Here is a 9,611-nt window from a genome sequence, read left to right as displayed (position 1 = left end):
AGGAGTTGGGAACACTGCCAGTGAACCATTTACATGCAAAAGTTAGTGCCGGCGCCCCCAGGTTGTTGGGGTTCGCCTGAGATTGCCGGTTGTATTTTTGGGCAAAATCGGCGCAAATCAAGGCCTTGGGGCGTGGCTGGGCGCTTTTTTTTTTACTGCCGACGCCTAAAAAGTGGCTTGGGGGGGTGGGGGCGTCTTGGGACCCTAGTGGAGATGCTCTTACTAGTCTATGTTATTGTCTTTATAGTGAGGAGTAACATATGTGTAGTACTCATCTTATCTTGGTATATGTGATGTTACTCATACTATTAGTAACTAGCTATGTTACCACATGTCTTTCGTTCTTCATTAAATGCTTGCCACATCATTTATTTTATCTAAATATGTGTGATGTTACCATCTAGTATGTTACTCGCACTATGGGTAGTCTTATCGTCTACCAATTGAATCAGTTCTATCTATTCAGCTGGATAAATTGAGCATTAAGTACAAAACATTAATGGGGAAAGCCGAAAATCATAATGCACTAGCAATAGTTTGGCCAGGTGAAGACCATAGAGCGGGCTAGTTTGTGGACGGACCCTATCGTGCTATTAGCGAGACATTGCACACTGATTTATTTAGCGAGATATTGCTCACGATGCTACGGTGTGCTATTAGTGGCGCTATAGCGCACTATTTTTTCACTGGCCCACAATGACCATTGGAATATCTTGTTCCGATGGTCATTTGGCCAGGTGGAGGCCGTAAAGTGGGCTAGTTTGCGAGCGGCGGTCCCAGTTCTTGCGGACTATCCGGACACCGTATCATGGCATCTTGCATCTTCGGGTTTTTTCTCTGTCGACTCAACATATCTTGCCCTATGCTGGCGTCTGACCATTGCTTAAACCAATCCGCTCTGGAAATCGCACTTAACATTGAAAAGATAAAAAATTGTGTTTGACAATTGCTGGGAAGAGGTGATCAAGAGGCATGACCTTGGGAAGGGTTGTGTCCTTTTTTTGGCGTTCTGGAAACGAGGACCACATCATTTCTTTTGGACAATGTCTAGAGTTCTTTGGAGTTTTGTCCTTGAAACCCTGGACCTTGCAGGGTTCCTTCAGACCCGTGCCTACCAGGTGGCAGTATGAGGCACCTCTTCTGGCTGATGTTTGAACCGTTAGCATGGATTTTGTGGAGTACGTACAATAAGATGGTGATTGAGCATGTCTTTCTTAGGAGGACATCTGACTTAATCTTTAAATTTCTTGCATTTTTACAACGCTGTCACCTGTTGTATAGACAGTGCGACCGCGATCGGCTGGGCCTTATGATGGATGCGATGCATGGTGCCGCTCACCAACTTGCCTCAGTGCCCCCCCCCCCCCCCCCCCCCCCCGCCCCCCGAGACTACGACCACTTGGTGGTCTTTTTCCCCATTTATTTTATATTTTCCTTTGTCGAGTTTGTGATGTTGCACCAACAGGGTATTCTATTTTCACACTTGAATTTACTGTATGGTCATGGTGTTCGCTTTATCTATAAATAAAATGGGGCGAAATCCTATTTCAAGAATTACGGGTTCTTATCTTCGAACACATATTCAAATTTTGTGTGTAACGTACTCCCATCATTCCATAATGTAAAACATTTTTTGACAGTAGTGGTCTTATATTATAGGACGGAGGGGTATCATTTTTTTCAGGGGTTCACAATTTGTTTGGCTAGGTCCAAGTTTTGAACAACAAAACAAAAGTAAAGATGTTTGCATGGACGTAGAACATATATGATTACATTTACACGCTGCACAGAGCCGCATGGATACATGTAGGCCGGAATGTGTGCTTATTTACGTACGTACGTAACATTTGTAGACGTATAAATATTCAAACCACACAAACATAAACACATGCACGTACGTATGCATGTATGATCACACTCACACGCACGTACTACTTGGCTTCGGCGTCAAGGGTGAGGAACGCGAACGGGCGCTCGCCGTTGAAGTTGCCCGGGGGGTTGTAGTTGCAGGTGATGAAGACGCCCCGGTTCCCGGCGCAGACCACGCGCGCGCAGCCGATGCGGGTCGACTTGCGCCACACCACCTGCGTGTAGTGCCCGCACACCTTGCCGGCGTCGCAGGTGTTGCTGTCAAGATGGTAGTTCTGCTTCTCGTCCACCCACAGCTTCACCGCGTCGGCGGCCGTCCACGACTGCCCGGAACCCCAGAAGATGTTCTCGCCGAACGGCCCGCCGGAGTGCTGGAGCCGGCAATCGCCGGCGCGCTGCGCCGCCCAGTCCTGCGCAAACCTGGCCACGTTGTTGTCCCACGCCACCGGGCCGACACCGTCCACGGCGCGGGCGCGGTTGTGCAGGTTGACGAAGTCCTGCGGGGTGTTCTGCGCCGAGACGTCAGCCACCACGGCCATGACTATGGCCAGTGCGAACATTGCAAGACTGCTCTTGGAAGATGCCATGACTAGCTAGTAGGTGGCTCGAGATTGATGAAGAGTGCTGGAATTTGACCGGTATTTGTAGCCTGGGGACGTGGAAAGAATGCATGGCTATCTCTTTTTTTTGAACTGCTTGGGTATCTATTTCAAGGATCCGCAAGAAGATGCCGGAAAAAATAATTAGATGCATGTATCACGAGTTCATGACTTGCTAGCTACAAGTGGGACAATTTCCTTTTATTTCCAGTACATATGCATACTACTTCTGACAACGAGTGGTTCAATGCGATTTCCCGATATACATTGGTCGATTTGTTTGGGCAGTTGGGTTTACAGTAATCTAGAACTAGATGTCTAGATCATAACCTCATTGGGCGGGCGATGTTCAAAAGCGTATATCCACTTGGGCGGCTAGGGCAAGTGGCAAAATATGCTTGCGTCGTCGCTACTGCCTACTGTGGCTTATCGGTGGTTGTGGCTTTTTTTTCTCTCACGAATACAGAATAGACTTGTGTATTATTGTGTTGGTAGAAGAGGATTTATAGCAGTCATTATAAAAACAGCCTCGCAAGGACGAACATGCAGGCGGCATGCAAGGCATAGAAGAGCGCATGAGAAGGGCAAGCGCGGCCCAACTACTAAACCTACGTCTCAGTGATCAGCTAGCCAGGCGCCTTGGCCCCAGCGCGAGCCCAAGGTGTAGCGTTGTCTTTGACGTCGTTCGTGAGCCGCACAACCGAAGGTGGTTACGGCTTATCGAGCTCACATTTTCTTTTTCACGTGTGTGTTTCTGTTGGTTGTATATATTATAGTCATGCAGATGTCGGATGTGTAATTATGACACTCGTATTCTCTAGATACGACATTAAGTCAATACAAGCATCATATCTCTACCTAATATAAAAAGGACGATTGTTTCTCCACTATTTTTTGTCATCAGATCGGTTTTGTACGTCGTCCGTTCAAGAGGTGTTTCCGCTTTTGTTTAAAAAAGAAAAAAAAACCTACGCTAATGTTGCCTCAAACCATGGTGGCCAGGAATTGACCTTAGCAGGTAACCAACTCACCCAACCAACAACTTTGGTTGAGCGAAGGAAACTTCTTCTATACTATAGGACAAGCGGATTTTCACTAAATAAATAAATTGAAAGGCAGACCGGACTGCTGCTCACTTTAAATGCAAAATACTAATCTCCGCACAATCGCTGCCCCATGCACGAAAAAAAAGGATGCCCCATGCACGTAAAAAAAGGATGCCCCATGTGTACCGGATGCCCCATGAACCTAAAATAAAGGGCTGCCCCATGTGTGTGGCTGATTTAGTTGGGCCATGCATTACTGTTTTGTTTTGAATTTCTGATGGTTTTTTTAGAGGTAATGACTTCTGATGCTATAAGGGAAGTAATATAGATGCACATTTTCATCCTTCATAACAATGATTTTATTATGATATATATTTATTTTTGTTGATGGGAACCCTTGCTTCTGTTCTGAAAGTCAGAAAGCTTGAGGAGCTCTGCATTTGACCCTTGCGGCATCGGAATGTAGAGATGTGGAAACACTATAGGTGGACAATACGGCACGAAGGAGGAAAGCATTTTTGATTGATCTAATGTCTCCCTCGGGTCTGGTCGAACATACCGACATGCCGCACCATTTTTTTTCAAGTTGAGAGATGATGGATAACTAACATCCGTGTTAATATTTTCATTAGTTTGTGCTATTTATCACGAAAAAAGTTAGCCTTTATTCATTAATTTCCCATAATATTTCAAATGACCCAGTTGATAATGCGCTTTTGGTCGGATCCATAATGTGCAAAGGTTTAATGGGTTCATATGGATTTACTTAGAATCAACTCACATTGTGGAAGTTCTATCAATGATTAAAGACGGTTGAACTCACTGAGCATATTTCATATGCTTATTCTTTTTTCCCGTTGCAACGCACGGGCATATTTGCTAGTAACTAGAAAACTGTAAGTTTTACTTTGTATCGTTTCTTTAAGAAATATTATAACTACAGGACATCACACATTATAACATGCTGTTAGATCTTAAAATAATGTAAGCTATCTACTCTAACACTTCTCTACGGTAAAAGTTTCAAGAAGATGCTACCTCATAATCATTTGTTCTCACCTGGCGGCAGCCTTGGCAAGAGCGCGATGATGATTGACACAGCCTTGGCGATAGCGGCGGCCCCCGTGGCCAAGACAGCCCGGATGGTTGTCGGCACGCACCTGGTGGAGGTCTTTGGCTTGTCGAGCTCCTTTGCCTCCTCCTCACGAGGCCAAGATCATCACAACAATGGTGGCGGTGCGGTGTTTGTATGCATGCATGGTGTTCATGTTTATTTTGAGTGAACTGTTTGTAAATTAATGAACGGATGAACCATGCATGGTAGACTTTTGAGCATGATCAGCTGCATTCGAAATTAGCCAATTGTCATCACAGATGGCTAGTCTTCATTTTCCCGCTTGGTATGGACGAATGCAATTTTCTTCCGGATGTACTATATGCTTGTGGACATGGGAAAATTGTGGATGAATATTCTCAGTCAAGCTTTGTGATTTGTGCCAACTCGTTCACCGAATACTGGTACATACTTATAGAACACAAATATGTGTGACGTACTATCGCACATGATTCGACAAAAAAAAATCGTGTGCGATGAGCAATCCTTCGTGACATGGCCGCGATTGAAACCGTGAGATACACATAGGGGGGTAATTATGGGCGATATTGAAAATGCCTATGAGGTCAGTTAATGCATACAAGTTGCGTCAAGTTGGCTAAGAGAATACGACAACCATATTATGACACCATGCCAAATTTCAGATTTTTTGGACCATATTTTCAAAAATAAAATAAAATTCAATAACTGTAATGGTTGTGGTCTGAGTGTTGGCACAAAATGGAAATCAGGATAAGGCAATATAGTGGGTCCTCATGATTCAATAAGAAAGTCATTACACAATCATGCTAGATGAATTGGGTCAATCAGCACAACTTCAATTCTCACACGTTACCCGGTGGCTAACCAGCTTTTGTTTGGACTCAATACAATACAACGAAAATTTGCAAGGGCACGCACATGTGGAAACGCCTATCGCCATTGATGTGCGTTGTGATATGTGCACGTGTCTTTCATGGAAATTCGTTGAAACATGGAAGGAAATTCTTAAATGTGTGAATACGAGACGATATACATGATTTTTCTGTACAAATATGTCCTTCACATGTACTTTTATGGCCGTGTCTCTTATGCTTCGTCACCCCGTTCTGTTTTAGCAGTTATTTCATACCCCCTTCGTCTGAAAAAGCTTGTCCCTCAAATGGATGCATCTAACATCAACTTAGTACAAGATACATTCATTTGAAGGACAAGCTTTTTCGAACAAAGGGAGCACTATTCATCTTCTTCCGCATTCACATGTTCATCTACTGCTTGTCCATTCCTATACCCGTGTTTTCCTTTCAACCTTCTAATTTTCTTTGTTCGCTATTGCTTCTTCTTCCATTTCATTTACTCCCTCCATTCCCTTATACAGGGTCACTTCGTTTTTTGTGTCAAACTTTAACTTATAATCTGGGTCAACAAAATATGGATTAGATGTCATAAAACACATATCATTGCAAAGTTCTTTAAAATGTGCATCCAATGACATACTTTTTGTGGTATACTACCATTTCTATTGGTAAAAGTAACGGTCAAAGTTAGATATTAAAATATGAAGTGGCCTTGTATAAGGGAACGAATGGAGTATTTCCCCTTATTTTATTTATACTCATCAGTTCATCCTCTTATGTCCTTTCCCAAGTTCATTCCATCCCTTTCCATGAATACTATACATTGTGTTTTCGCTACTTTCTACCGCCTTGCGATGCATGCTATCATCTATGAGAAATCTATCTTTACATTCAAGAAAGCAGTACCCGTACGATCAAATATGAACTTATGAAACCGTCTGATGAGTTTGGTAAATAAGTAATTCTTTAACACATTTCGTTCTTCCAACTACAATGACTTCCCTAAGCTTTGATTTCATTTGGGCTCCTATGGTTAACTCTGTTTGTTCAATCAAGTTCTTTTAGAAGAAACTAGCAAAAGAGCCCGTGCGTTGCAACGGAAGAAAAAATAACACACGCTCTTAACCCAACAACCATCACTCAAGACAATAGTAGGTCCATCTTTTTTATTTTAGCGAGGCATCATATTTGTGTTGCCTCTTATCCTCTTTCTCACCCTCGTCAGCGGTGGCTTCAGTGTTCACACAAACCAAAACATGTTTGAATGTGGTTAATCCTAATGCGTCTCTCCTCCCTCCCTCCCCCCCCCCCTCTCTCTCTCGCTTTCTCTCACTCTTGCGATGCGAAATCTGTTGTTTTTCTTCAGAAGGTTTTTCCGAGGTATGCATGTGTAGTTATCGATGTCTTCTTTTCCGTATATGGTTTTAGTGGGTGTTTATTTGCAATCCGGATCGCCGCTGGTACGAAAGAAAAACGGATCGTGTGCTATAGATTATAAGTTTGCTTCCAAAATAAAATAATATTTTAAAATATTTAACATGTAAAAATAACATCATATTCATATTATACACATTTTTCTAATCAAATTTCATATATAACATGTTTAAATCAGAGTTACGGTTTAAAATGTACGAATAATTTAAAGACGTATTTGTTTAACTTAAATATCTTTTAAAAAATATTTAAAAATATGTAACGGATAAAAATAACATCATATTCCTATTCTAAATATTTTTCTAATCAAATTTCATATATAACATGTTAAAATAGGAGTTACGGTTTAAAAGATATGGATAATTTAAAAAAGCATTTGTTTGACTTAAATATGATCCGCGGATGAATTATCTATTAGCTCAGGGGTGTTTTTGAAAACATGTAAAATAAGTGTTCGGGCTGTGACTTAAGTGGGGATTGCGGGTTGAATACATAAAATAGCAGGTTTTTTTTGCAAAAATGTCACGACGGGTGTGCGGGCATAAATTGTTCGTGCTTTATTATTAGGTGAAGATTTATACTGTAATATTTTGTGTTCTGCTTTTGAAACGTGCTGGCCTGGACATTATATTTTATTCGTGGGCATATCCAACTAGGTACTCCGAGTTACCCAACATTTATTTTGGGTTGCGGACTAGACACATATCGTATCTTCTTTATGCTTAATCTCTTCCCTTGGTCTTCTTACTTTCTGCTGCGATCCTGTAGATCTACTTTCTTGTAGCTCCTACTGGTTGCCGCAAGTCGACATCCTCGACCATCGATAGGTATTACGACTACTTCTGGTGGTTCATTCCATTTTACTTCAATTTGTAGGCGGTAAAACATCAATCAATATGATGAGACACCACCATCTATCCTTAGTGACAACATCATCTAACTTGGCCAAAGAAGATAGATAGATCGAGGAGCATGCAAGGAAACCTCAAGATTTCAATTGATTTCAATGAACAATCTGATCATAAAGTGACAGTTCATCATATCCAACAAACACATCAAAGAATTACATAAAATCGATCCCAATCATGTAAGGCAGCTCACGAGAACATGGTATTGAAAATCCAAATGTGAGAAAGAGTCATCTAGCTACTACTATGGACCCCAAGGTCCTAGTAGAACTACTCATACATAGTCATGGAGGTAGCAAGGTTGATGAAGAAGCCTCCAGCAGTGGATTCCCCCTCCGGCAGAGCTCTGGACAGGCCCCCAGATTGGACCTTTGCAAAATAGGAACTTGTGGTGGTAGTAAAATGTTTCTAAAAATATGGCGGAATGTTTCAGTACTTATACATTATATGGCGGTGAAATCAATGTAAGGCGGTGTAGGTGAGCCCCACACGCCCTAGTGGTGCACCCTAGGCCTGGGGCGCGCCACATGGCCGTGTGACCTCCTACGGCTCCTCTCGTTCCTTCCCTAAGCTTCATGGGTCCTTCGTCGACCGAAAAAAGCCGTGTTTAATTGGCAATGTAATTTGACCTCCCTAGATATTGGTTTTCTGGAAAACCAAAAACATGAAGAAAACATGATCTAACATTGGGCACCAAATAATGCACCACAAGTAGGATGTAATTTCATTGTATAACTATTGACTTTCGTGCTTGCATACGGAATCACAAACCTTAACACCAATATTCTTACTAAAGCATAATTACTCACCAACATGAATCACATATCACTATCATAATATCTCAAAACTATTACAAGGAATCAATTTTAATTTGTCCAATGATCTTCATGAAAGTTTTTATTATATCCCTCTTGAAGATCTATCACTTTGGGACTAGTTGCATATATTGCAATTGCTTTTGACAAGCTCAAAATAAATTTAAGTGAAGAACATGAGCATAAAGATTTTCATCTCTCAAAATAATATAAGTGAAGCATGAGAGAATTTCTTTAAAATTACTAACTCTCAAATAAATCGAAGTGAAGCATGAGAGTATTTATTCAAACATATTAAACACAAAAATTCCATGGCTCAAAAAATTAAAAAATTAAGTGAAGTATAAAGAGCAATTAAACCCATTAAGCATCGCGTGAAGGGCGGCCAACCAACTATGCCACGTGGCGCAGGCTGGTTGGCTACCGTAAAAAAACCTTTTGAGATATTATTTTTAGATGGAGGTGAGGACTTTTTTAATGTTTTTTTCCTTTTTAGATGGAGGTGATGACCCCACACATTTAAAAAAATGAAGGGCTACGCAAAGTGGCACTCGCTGGTAGGTTGCGTTGATGATTTTTATTTTCTTCTTTTCTTTCTTACTTCTTTTTCTAGATGGAGGTGAGGATTTTTAATGCTTTTCTATATGGCGGCGAGGACTCCGTCTATTTTTCTAAATGAAAACATGCAGACAACTTTCTCTCAAGCGGCACCACAGGGTGGCGCCCCAACCACTAGTTCTAATAAATCATAGCGTGTCTAGCAAGGATACTTGTGACAAACTAAAAAGCAAAACAAGCAAAGACTCATATAATACGCTCCAAGTAAAACTCATGATATGCGACGAATAAAAATATAGTTCCAAGTAAAATACCGATGGTCGTTAGAATAAAGAGGAGATGCCTTCTGGGGTATCCCCAAGCTTAGTTGCTTGGTTCTCCTTGAATATTAACTTGGGGTGCCATGGACATCCCCAACGTTAGACTCTTCTT

The 9,611-nt window shown here is 41.5% G+C and overlaps 1 pseudogene; it reads right to left on the bottom strand.

Moving 5' to 3' along the window:
• Window positions 1–1,731: 1,731 nt before the first annotated feature.
• On the bottom strand, window positions 1,732–2,523 carry LOC125523148 (pathogenesis-related protein PRB1-2 pseudogene; annotated as a pseudogene).
• Window positions 2,524–9,611: the final 7,088 nt, after the last annotated feature.

This window comes from Triticum urartu, chromosome 7A (genome assembly GCF_056163025.1).
Source record: "Triticum urartu cultivar PI428250 chromosome 7A, HENAU_Tu73, whole genome shotgun sequence".
NCBI classification, from domain to species: domain Eukaryota; kingdom Viridiplantae; phylum Streptophyta; class Magnoliopsida; order Poales; family Poaceae; genus Triticum; species Triticum urartu.
The sequence above is the reverse complement of the archived record's forward strand: the minus strand, read 5'-3'. Positions and strand labels throughout refer to the sequence as shown.